This window comes from Schistocerca serialis, chromosome 9, assembly GCF_023864345.2.
Source record: "Schistocerca serialis cubense isolate TAMUIC-IGC-003099 chromosome 9, iqSchSeri2.2, whole genome shotgun sequence".
Classification (NCBI taxonomy): domain Eukaryota; kingdom Metazoa; phylum Arthropoda; class Insecta; order Orthoptera; family Acrididae; genus Schistocerca; species Schistocerca serialis.
In genome coordinates, this window is record NC_064646.1 from 246,619,890 (window position 1) to 246,632,193 (window position 12,304).

Genomic DNA, 12,304 nt, shown 5'->3' on the forward strand with positions numbered 1-12,304 from the left:
CGATATATGCGGGATTCTCATGGCGTAGATGTGGAAAACTTCAAAAACGTTAAAAAAAATCTATTTTGACTGAGCACATGGAAAACCGTGTGATTGTGAAATTGCTGCGTTCATTTGTTGCAGCTTATGTGACAAACTACTAGGTTACTTGTGCTAACCCCCAATGTTCTGGCAGAGCGATGTGGCGCAGTGATTTGCACACTGGAGGCATTCGGGAGGCCGACGGTTCGTTCAATCCCGCGTCCGGTAATCATGATTTAGGTTTCCAAGATTTCCCTAAATCGCTCCAGGCAAATGCCGGGATGATTCCTTTCAAGGGTACGGCCGAATTCCTTCCCCATTCTTCCCTAATTCTATGAGACCAATGACCTCGCTGTTTGGTCTCCTCCCCCAAACAACTCAACCTACCCTAATGTTCTGTATTGTTTACAATGGCAGTCTTTAATATTCGGCCATGTCACTATTTTTAGCAGAAAGTGTTCTCCCACCATGGGAAAAAAATGATTTTCACCATTTCTTTGTGAGTGAGCACTTTCACATTCGTACGAAGAGCTACATCGGGCAAGGAGGCATATCTCACTTACTCACCCGGCATGCAAGTGAGTTGCGCCGATAAGAGATTCCTATCATATGACACGCATACTGTTACCGATGTAGTGTTTTCCGGTGGAGAACCCGGTTAACTCGTCCCTTGTCATCAAACGTTTGCGGTTTCCATTCGAGAACCACTCACTTTCGGCTGCGCAAGTAGTTGTTCGGAACGACTTTCATTCTAGGTCCCTTCCTTACATTTGGCCGTTGCAACACGACACAGACATAGACTTGAATACAGCGAACAGACACGTCAGTTACGGGACGGACTGTTCATAATTTTGTAAAGAAAAGGGAGACAAGGGAGATCCCCCACTTTGCAATCGAATATTGTGACCACATAACCACGATGCCGTGACCCTCCTTGTTCGCTCGATGTTCCACATATTGAGCTTGGATAGCCCACTGTTTCTATTTTTCTTCTTGTTTTCCAAATTGAGATTCTCACTATTAGTTGCTGCAGTTGCAAATATTTTAACTTTGTGCACCTTGATCTATTACGTGGGGATTCGCACAACGCTAAAAGATTTCCTGCTGTGCACGTATGATCTTTAATTTGCAAACTATTTTTATATTACCCTGATCTGGCTTGTTAGAAATGGAACACGGTATCATTACAGTAAATAATTATGAAATTAAACATGTCCTTCGCTACTTTCATCTCTCAAATTCACTGAAAATTAGTATTATTATAGCCAGCCAGAACTGGTTTCATCACAGCAGTCTTTGATATCACTCAAGTAAAATTTTATTACTCAGATGTACGTAAATTATTTACGTGACTGATATTGTAATAGCAGTTGCCCATGTCCACTTGAAAATGACATTATAAAGTCGATGATTCACCTCTGACTTCTCCGGGAAGCTGAAAGAAATAATTTTGATATACCGTTACCTGCCAGCTTAATTGCGGGAAAACTGCATTCATTCAGTTTAATTTGAATTTCCCGCGGTAGCGGTTCCCGCGATCTCTGCATAGCTCTGCGTCATGAAAAATTCTAAATATGCTGGAAACGGCTAAAAATGTGGAATGAAATGCTGGGAACGCTAGCAATAAACAATTACGAGTATTTTTAACAATTTATATATTCAAAAATCAACATAAATTTAAAGTACACACCTTTTTCATTCGTCAGCCTCCAATGGCGTCTTTTTCGAACAAGGAAGAAAAGAAAGCTAAACAAGCATTCAATCGAACGTTACCGGCTCTTTCAACTTAAACGGCTACAAGAAGTCAGAGAGAGTAATGTTTTAAACTCCACTATTTATAGGCAATTTAATATGCATCTTTGTAATCTTTTTTATTTGTCATTGTCTGCTTCAATTTCTACACTCGCCGACCACAGACGTTATTTGCAAAATATAGACACATAATTACTGCACAATCATAAAAATGACAAAAGATTATTTCTTGTTTTACAGAGTCTACATAATCGACAACCGTTCATATAGATATGAAATAATAATAGTAGTACAGATAAATGTTTTTTTTCTTGTATTACAACGATTTTGTGAATGTCTTGCCAGGAGACGTCACGCATCTTACCACCAAATTTGACGGGGGTGCGAAGAGGAGTTTCCCTAGTCAGAGTGTACGACAGCCACCTGAAATACCTAGTTTCAATTCCGGGTTTTCCCAATGACTTTCATTTTATTTTATTACTTTTTTTTCATGATGGGAGGAGACGTTCTGCTTGAAATAGAGATGTGACCGAATATTAATGACATCCGATGTAAGCGTAAGTTAGTTTAAGTTAGCTTAAGTTGTGTGTAAGCCTATGGACCGATGACTTCAGCAGTTTGGTCCCATAGGACCTTACCATAGATTTCGAATTTCACGGCCCTCTGTCAAGCAGACACACACACACACACACACAGACACACACACACAATGCATATCTAGTTAACTGCTGAGAGAGCAGCATAGGAATGGCGAACAGCTGCAATCTGTTGATAGAGATATAACAGAGAGTGGTTGAGTAAGTGGAGCTGATGCTAGGTGGGACGTGTGTGGGCGGCACGCGCGACACGCGCCCTCTTCTGCGGCGAGAGCGTGACCGTCGGGCCGCTGCGTGGCTCGGCGCGGTGGCGGCGTGCGCCAGTGTCCGGTTTCTGGCAGCGCCGCAGCCGTAGCGGCAGCCGCAGCCGCTTCCTCGTCCAGTTTCGCAACACTCGGCTACGCCCCACCCCACACTCGGGTGCAGTCCGCGCCGCTGCATAGCGGCCGCCGGAGCTGGCCGCACGGTCCACCTCAGGACCAGGCGTCGCTCTGCGCGATCCAGTTACGGCTGCAGGGGCGAGCCGAAGCCAGTAGCTACAGGCAGCTCGCCGCACGTAACCCTTTCTTGTCGACTTACGGTTTGCTGTTGGCTTCCAGTTTCAAGAAGAGTAGCTCTGACGGTGACGTTCCATCCACTAGAAGGAACCAGCTTCATCTTTCGAATATATTCAGATTTGAGAACGTAGAGAGCCACAGTGTGGATCCGACATTAAAGAAGCTTGACCTTGAAAATGTCCTCCGCAGATGGAGAGGAATCGTTAGGTTTTAATGTGGGTTCCACACGACCACGGTATAATAGCGTGGAACATTTTATTAATTGCGACGTTTCTGGCCGTGAAAGTCTACATTTTACTATACGAACATGAAGAATGTAGCTTATTGCCGTCAGTGTACATGATGACCTTTACTTCACAATTTCGGAGCTTTTCCGTTACGAATCATATTATGAGCCCCGTTGTCCCATGCAACATTTGTCCCACAAATTTTTCAGCTACTAACATTCTTCCGTTCTTATTCGAGGTGGCAATAGTGACTCACCTTATATATATATATATATATATATATATATATATATATATATGTATAAGGAGGAAAAGGAAACAATGAGATATAACAATGGGATATATCCCATGTTTCCTTTTTCTCCTTTTGATTTTTGTCTCCTTTCGTCTTTATTTCCTACTGCCACTGACTCCGCCATAGTTCAGCAGCTCAAAAATTCTGGGTGTTCCAAGTTATTCCTTACCATAGACACACATGTTTCAAATTTTGTTTCAAAATGCGCTCTGCTGTATACCTCCGTCTTTAAGTTCTCTGGTCTCAGAGAGTCCAAAACCCCCAATATTATGTATGCTTTCTATTCACCTACATTTCACATTTCCACTGTCTCCTCTCTCTTCTGTTACCACTACTTCTATCTTCGTCCATCTCTTTTTATCTCTTACTGCCACTGTTTCTGAGTGACTATCAATATCTTCTCTCTCTTTGGCTTCCACTGCCACTGCCTTCATCCACCTCTCTTTCTCTTCCTCTGTCATTTTCACTTTCCCACCATCACAATCTCTCTCTATATTTACCCCACTGGCACTGTCTCCTTTCTCTTCCATCGTGATTGACTCTCTGATTCTTTCAGCATAAAAAGTACGAATATGTTCCCACGCTAAAAGTTTTTGTGACGAAGGCATAATTTTCATTTTTCAGTCAGATTCTTCTAAAGAGGAACTAATTTGCCCTGCAACAGCATTTTTCCACTGGTTCCCTGGTGCTGCTTATATGAAACGAATTCCATAGGTCAGTAAAGTTTTGACAGCTCATTTATAAATTTCGACGCATTCATGTACTTTGACACATATATGTCTCCAAGTTGATCCCAAGGTTCATGACTCAAGAGCAATAGACCTTTTGAAAAGCTTTCGGATCGCGCAAATGAGGACGGGAAGTTCCTTAAGACAATGATGAGTAATGAGACGTGGGTCTACGGTTATGATGCTGAGAAGCTGAAAGGACGAAGACTTTCAGCGACAGACGATATAACATAAAGTCGCAGACGGCGCTTCGCGTGATTTAGCAAAAGGCGTACCGAGACTGCTGGCGTTGGGAGCGGTGTATCAATTGCGGAGGAGAATGTTTCGAAGGAGACCGTACACATTGAGTAAAAGGTAAGGGTGGAAAAGTCCGGCCGGTTAGCCACGCGGTATATCGCGCTGCTTCCCGAGCGGGATGGTTTGTTGGTCCCCAGCACGAATCCAGCCGGCGGATTAGTGTCTAGGTTCAGTGTGCCGGCCTGCCTGTGGATGGTTTTTAAGGCGGTTTTCTATCTGCCTCGGCGAATGCGGGCTGGTTACCCTTATTCCGCCTCAGTTACACTATGTCGGCGATTGCTGCGCAAACACTGTCACCACGTACGCGTATACCATAATTATTCTACCACGCAAACGCCTGGGTTTACACTCGTCTGATATGAGGCGTTCCCCGGGGTGGGGTGGGCGGGGGGGGGAGGGGGAGGGTTTGTCCACTGTGGTGTTATGAACCGCTGAGGGCCATGGCGCTGGCGCGAGGAAGCCTCTCCGTCGTTTCTAGGTCCCCGGCTCAATACTCGATACACATAGGTAGAAAAATTTTGTGGACAAAGTGCTGGATTTTTTTGAACATACCTCGTGAACAACAAGTAAGTACACATAATATACGATGGACACAACAACGCTTGGTTTATAATTTTCCCGGATACTTTACTCATCGAACGCAATTCATTGAAAATACCCAGCGTAAAAGAGTAAAAGCGTTATTAGAAATATTTTACGGAATTTCCAATCTATCCAGCTTGACAGTTTTTGGCAGGCATTTTAAGTTCTCTTCAATATGTAAAGACTGCTTTTAGCCCATTTTGTGTCACTGTGTCACTGCAGTACCAATTTATGCATATTTGTATCGGTGTGAAGTGCCCATAACAAAGAGACAGCGCGTCATAAAGTTTTATTGGTGAAAATATGCCGAATAAAATCATAATTTGGTGACTTAAGAACTCTTGCAACGGGCGTAGAATCCTTGCTATGTGTTCAATACGTCAGTTAAAACTACATTCGCGCGTCAGACTGGATATTACATGCATATTTGACGTGCTTAAGTACGGTAATTTTGGAACTCTGGGCACGATTCTCCAAGAATCATTTTAAGAACAAATGGTAAAAATTTCATCTTACCACGAACAGAAGTTATAGAACTGACCCTTCCCACAACTGGTAGTTTTGGTACCTCATGGTTTCATTGGCGTATCTTGATAACGATAGAGATTTACGAAAATGGGAAAATGGCGTTCTAGATGATCGTCTAAGGAATATACAATTAAAAATTTCAGCCAGTTGCTGTGGTTACTTATTTGGATAATTTCAGTCCACGGCGCAAAAACAGGCCAAAAACCGGATTTGCTGTTATCTGCATAAGTACTAACACAGAAACTCTGGATCTCGGTAGCGGAAAATGACATCAAAAAAACTTCGAAGTTCCCCAAGAGTGTCATCTTAAGAACACACACAAAAATGTCGATGATCTGCCGTGAATAGAAATTATAGAAGTGCCCAAACCTACAATTGGTACTTTCCGTACCCAAAAATCATGATTTTTTTCGGGGTTTTCTCAGAGACCGCTCATAAAGAAATGATGTTTTTACAGTCGGCCTAAGGAAATGTGTAAAGTTTAAATTTGATCCTGCACTGTAAGACAGAAATAGTATGCCCGTGCTTCTGATAGATATACAAATGGTCGTTTGGGCTGTCCATAACTCCTCATCTCTGTTACCAATACAACCCGAGATACGACCTCTTGAAAAACTGCGTTTCCGCTCGTGGCCTTTTGTAACGTATTGGTACTGGTCACAATCTCTGCGGCACTTCACGCCATGACCCGACGTAACTGCGAACGGAATCTCGTGTGTATTCCGTCGGCGACGGCGAGATACCCGTCATCGCCTGGTATCACATAAAAGCGCCGCTGTCAGAGTCTGCCTGTCAAAGCTGCGTTTGCCTCTGAGTAACAGAACTACAAACCCAGGACTGTCGTCGATAGTGGGAATATCAATGCATAAGCGACAAGCGACTTGAGAAACGGCTGAACGTCAGGGCCTGGCGCCAAACGACGACCATATCTCGAGCATCACAATTGGTCGACTATACGTGCGTTACTGTAATGAGGAGCTCTGAAAAAAAAAAACATAAACACGGTTTACATTGGTTGAGCAATACGACACTACAGCCAAGTTACAGGCAGGTAATTTTAAACTAAAAGGGGTAGTAGCAACGGACATGACATGGAATGGAAGCGGGAGAGAAAGAGGAAAATAATAGAGAAGAGCACGAATCGTGTATTAGTGGAGCTGGGAACAATTGCTGTTTCGTGGAGGACAAATTAGCAGTACACGTTAATTTTTGAGGAAACATTACAACACTAGCGTTTATTAAATTTTTGTATATTGTAACCTCCCCGCAGAATTTTGAAAGGACAATAATTAAATGTTAATGGGAATAGAGCCAAGTGTAACCTTCCCACAAAAATGAAAGAAAGTAATTAATTAAATGTTAATGGTCATCGTGCTAAACGTAACCTCCCAGCAGAAATAAAAGAAAAGTCTATGATATTGAAAACGAGCCAAATGTTTGCTCCCCACAAAAATTATAGAATAATAATGACCCAAATGTAAACTCGACACAAAAATTAAGAAATGAAGATTGATCATTAAACCCACAATAATAGGGCAACTGCGCTGACATTAGGCCCTGTGCAATAATTAATCAGATAAATTGATTCTGGGAGGAAAAGCATAGGAAATATTGTTTCAATTGGAATGATTCTTTTCTTAAAAACGATTGCTTTGAAAACAAAATTATTATTGGGGCAATTCTTGAACAAATTAATTACAATTAACATACATTACATTATCAGATGTGCGCAATGCTGCTTCATTACCTTATTTTACAATATACCTCGTCCCGAACCGTAAGCAGAGACCCATGTCGACGGCCGCCGACTCCTCACACACAACTGTACCAGACTGAGTACAACTCGCAACTGAACTCTCGCGCAGTCAAGCGCAGACTAGCAACGATAAATAACTCTCTGGTCAGAGATTCTGTCATGCCTCGCCATCGCTGATACTGTTTCATAACCCTCCACTGGGGGGCAAAAATTTGGCAGCGATGGTGAGTCATTTGGACTTGCCATGAGCAAGAAATTTTTTCTTAAATAATTAACTTTACAATCACAGAATATACAGATGTAGAAGATGAAGTAAATGTGGTGCACATGCACCGAGTACAAAACATATTAGACAATAACAAAATGTGAGTACAAAACATATTAACAAATGACATAAGTGCACATGCACTGAAAAATTCTTCAACGTTTTCACAACAAATAAACATAATGAATACAAATCTCATTGACAAATGACATAAGTGCACATGTACTGTAGTTCAGAACATATCAGCAAATCAAAATGCACATACAATGAGTAGAAATCATGTTAGAAAAATGACAAAAGTGCACCCGCACTGAAATTCAGAATATATCAGCAAATCACAAAATGTATATACAATAAGTAGAAATCACGTTAGAAAAATGACAAAAGTGCACACGCACTGTAGTTCAGAATATATCAGCAAATCGAAAAAAAATGTATAGGTCATGAATACAAATGATGTTAGCAAAACAAAAAAAAAATGATTTTCATTATGTTACAAGAATTAGGATAGGAAAGGGAAGGACTGCATCAGGTTGCATGCAGCTGCACTGAAAGTCCATATCTTTCCTCAGAAGTACAACACCAAGTGAGACAATCTGAAGTTCTTTTCCCAGAAGTGTTTATCAGCGTAGCCAAGACACTGAAATGTCGTAGTAATATTCCATGTTATCATTTTGGCAGTACATCAGGTACACCAAACAGTGGGACCATAATAACGTCTCCATCGCTCACGGTGGTGGGCAGCATGTCGTGTCAACACCACGCTCTTACAAGGCACACCAACGTAGAATTAGTGCAAAAACCAAATATAGTGCTCCATGATCAAGAGGATATACAGGACAAATGGATATTGCAGTAATTCAAGGTAGTTAGGTCAGAAGATGAAGGACATTAAGTCACATACTAGTCTTCATTGGGAATTACGTTAGTAGTTTGCGGCAGTCATAGCCCAGTTATTGAACATTTCTGTACCATGTATGTAGTATTACAGAAAAATGTTCATTAATTGTTTTACAGAGAACATTGGCACTCATTCTCTAATTACAAATCATAGAAGTCATTCGTTTTACAGAGAACATTTTACAGAGAACATTGGCATTCATTCCCTAATTACAGAAAAATGTTCATTAATTGTTTTACAGAGAACATTGGCACTCATTCTCTAATTACAAATCATAGAAGTCATTCGTTTTACAGAGAACATTTTACAGAGAACATTGGCATTCATTCCCTAATTACAAATCATCAAAAGTCGTTACTTAAAACAGAAGGTAGTCAATAACATAGTACTACAGAATAATGTTGATAATTAATCATTGTTCATCCCAATACAGTAATCAGTAGCATTCATTTCCCAGTTACAAAGCATTATTAATTAATCATTGGTCATCTCAATACAGTAATCAGTAGCATTAGCATTCATTTGTCAGTTACAAAGCATTATTAATTAATCATTGGTCATCCCAATACAGTAATCAGTAGCATTCATTTCCCAGTTACAAAGCATTATTAATTAATCATTGGTCATCCCAATACAGTAATCAGTAGCATTCATTTCATTTCCCAGTTACAAAGCATTATTAATTAATCATTGGTTAATCATTGGTCATCTCAATACAGTAATTAAATTATGTGCATAGTATGTATGCATTCATTATTCAAGTGACATACTATTCAGAGCTAATCAGAATTACTCAGAACTTTCTTAAACTGGTATCATTATTTGGACTGGTAATACTTTTTTGTTAGCAATGCATTGCTTTGGGTAATTATAGGAGAAAGCAATAAGAGAAAAAAGAAAAAAAATTGCTTCTGGGGTGTTCCTGTAAATGAAAATGTATAACGTCATGCGTCATGAGTCAGCTGTAGCAAGGTTATGAAACAAGTAGAGTATATGTAATCACATTCATAAATGACATAGATTTAATGAACAACTGCTTATAGCACATTAATTTCATAAATAATTTCTCCTGCAAAAATATATAAAAAATGGATTATTAAGCTGAAAGAAGAAACGCATTTTATGCTGAAAAGTAGTGAACTTCGAATTAACAGGTAGTGAAATGTGTATAAAAATGTGTTCCATAGCTGTCCTTTCCAAAACCTTCAGTCGCTATACCATGCAATATAACACCTGCTGTCAAAGCGAACTGCAACAAATACTTAAATAACTACATAGCATGAATACATAACTTCCACATTATCCTCATCTGTAAAGAAAAAACTTCATTATCCATCACTTCATTATCTATATTATCATAACTCCATTATTATCATTACCTGTAAAGAAAAACTTCATTATCCATAGTAGCATATTCTTCATCATTATTCATCAGCATTCATTATCATCTGCAAAAAATCACTTCATTACTCATTATACAACTATCCCTTATCTCTAGTATATTCCATCACTAAAACTAAGATGTGTAGTTCTGTCTGACAGCCTGCATCAATCGCCTTGTATTCTGAAAGAAAAAATTAGTTAAGACTGCTATTCTACGATGTGTATAGTATATTCTTGTTAATGCTTGTTAATCCTGATCCATTTACTCTTCCTCACGAGGTTTGCATCTTCTTTCGATCATTCCGAAGGTGAAATTCCCATTTCTGTTTAATTTATTTTTTTCACGCATCATTTCTTTCTGAAATTGATGAACAGAGATTAATGTCTTGCATTTAAATCATATACTCACTAAATAATGATTGGTTTATGGTAACATAATTAAGCATACAGCATAACATGACAGAAAACGTAATATGTGAAAAACTTATATAGTGTTCAGAGGCAAAAATGTACTCAGTGTAACACAATGTAACAGTAAAGTAGTCACGATGTTGAGATATCATAAGGTCAAATGTCAAAGTCAACTGGTGTTTGCTACATTTTAACTATTTCATAGTGCATACAAACAAAACATGAAACAATCGTATATACCTAAGAAAGACAAAAAATGTGACGTTCGTTGTGTTCAGCTTGTATTTTGTGTAGTTAATAGAGGCGAGAATTAAAGACTTTAATGGAGAGAAAATTTAATAAAATTAATATTTAACTAGATAACATTGCATAATTATTCATAAGATACGTAAGTTTCTCTGGAAAAAATGTGCACAGTCTGATATGTAACGACAAGAAGAGCGACCTTGCCGGGCACTTTCCAAGAAAAAATACGATGATCATCAATAAGTAGTCACATAAATAAAATTGCATAAGTGATCATAAAACTAGCAAAATGGCATTATAGCATGTTAAACCATGAAGTGTCTTCCTTCAATAAAAGGTTTGATGTTTGACCAATGGTGGTTGCCTTTGGATTTTCTGGTTCTCAAAGTTTCGACGTGTACAACATTGGGGTGAGGAATGCTGCGAATCCGATATGGACCTGCGTATAGAAGTTCAAATTTACTGCACCTACCTTTTCCTTTGTTGGATAAATAGTGTGTACATACTAATATTTTCTGTCCAATGTGAAAGTCACGGCGTGTACAAACCTGTTTTTGCTGTCTTCTCCGGCGCTCTGCGGCACGTTTGATGTTGTTCAGTGCAATGTCGATTATTTCGTGGTGTCGTAATCGACGAGATGTAGGAAAGTTTACTAATTCTGTAATTTTGTTAGGTGGTTCAACATTTTTCAGTATAACAGATGGAGATAGCATAGTGGATTCATTTGGTATGGAATTAATTACATCTTGGAATGAGAATATGTGTGTGTCCCAATCAATATGTCTTTTGTGGCAGTATATTCTACACATTTTTCCAATTTCTTTCATTAATCGTTCACAAGGGTTCGAAGAAGCATGGTACTTGGATATATAGATCGGAGAAATATTTCTAGCTCGTAACATGCGTGTCCATATAGCAGAACGAAATTGTGATCCATTATCGGAAATTACTTTCAACACATGCCCTACATGAAATAGAAAATGTTTTACAAATGCTTTCGAAACGGTTTTAGCAGTAGCTTTGCGTAACGGAGTGAAAGTAACAAATTTTGAAGTGAGTTCAACAGCGACAAAGATGTAGCAAAAACCTCTATTAGTTCTCGGAATTGGACCAAAAATGTCTACAGTGGCCATATGTCTCAATTTAACAGGTACAATTGGATGTAATGGAGGAATATGTGAAGTTGTATCTGACTTAGCTTTCTGGCAGATTTTACATGACGCTAAAACTCGTCGTATACGTTTCTCCATGTTGGCAAAATAACAGTTTTGTCTCAGTATAAGAAAACACTTTCTAGCTCCGTAATGTGCGTAACTTAAATGAGTATACCAGATTAATTTAATAACAAGTTCATCAGGAATGCATAATAACCAATTGTTGCTGTCAGGATGAGAGCGGCGAAACAGAATGTCATTGCGTACAGTGTAATGGTTTCTAATCGTAACATTATTCCTATCTTGCCAGAGGTGTTTCGTTTCTTTCCACACGTTGTCTTTACTCTGCTCTTGAGCTATGTCCTGTAATGACGACGAAATAAAATTTTCAAATGCAACTTGTTGAATGTACATAACGCTGAAATTTGCTTTGCAGAAGTTGGTTGCGATTTCTTGCTGATTGTTGCTGAGAGAACGAGATAGTGCGTCTGTTACAATATTTTTTGTACCGGGAATGTGAACAATTGTGAAATTAAATTCCTGTAGATAAAGTTTCCATCTACTGAGTCTGTCGTGTGTAAATTTAGCCGAAAGTAAAAATTGTA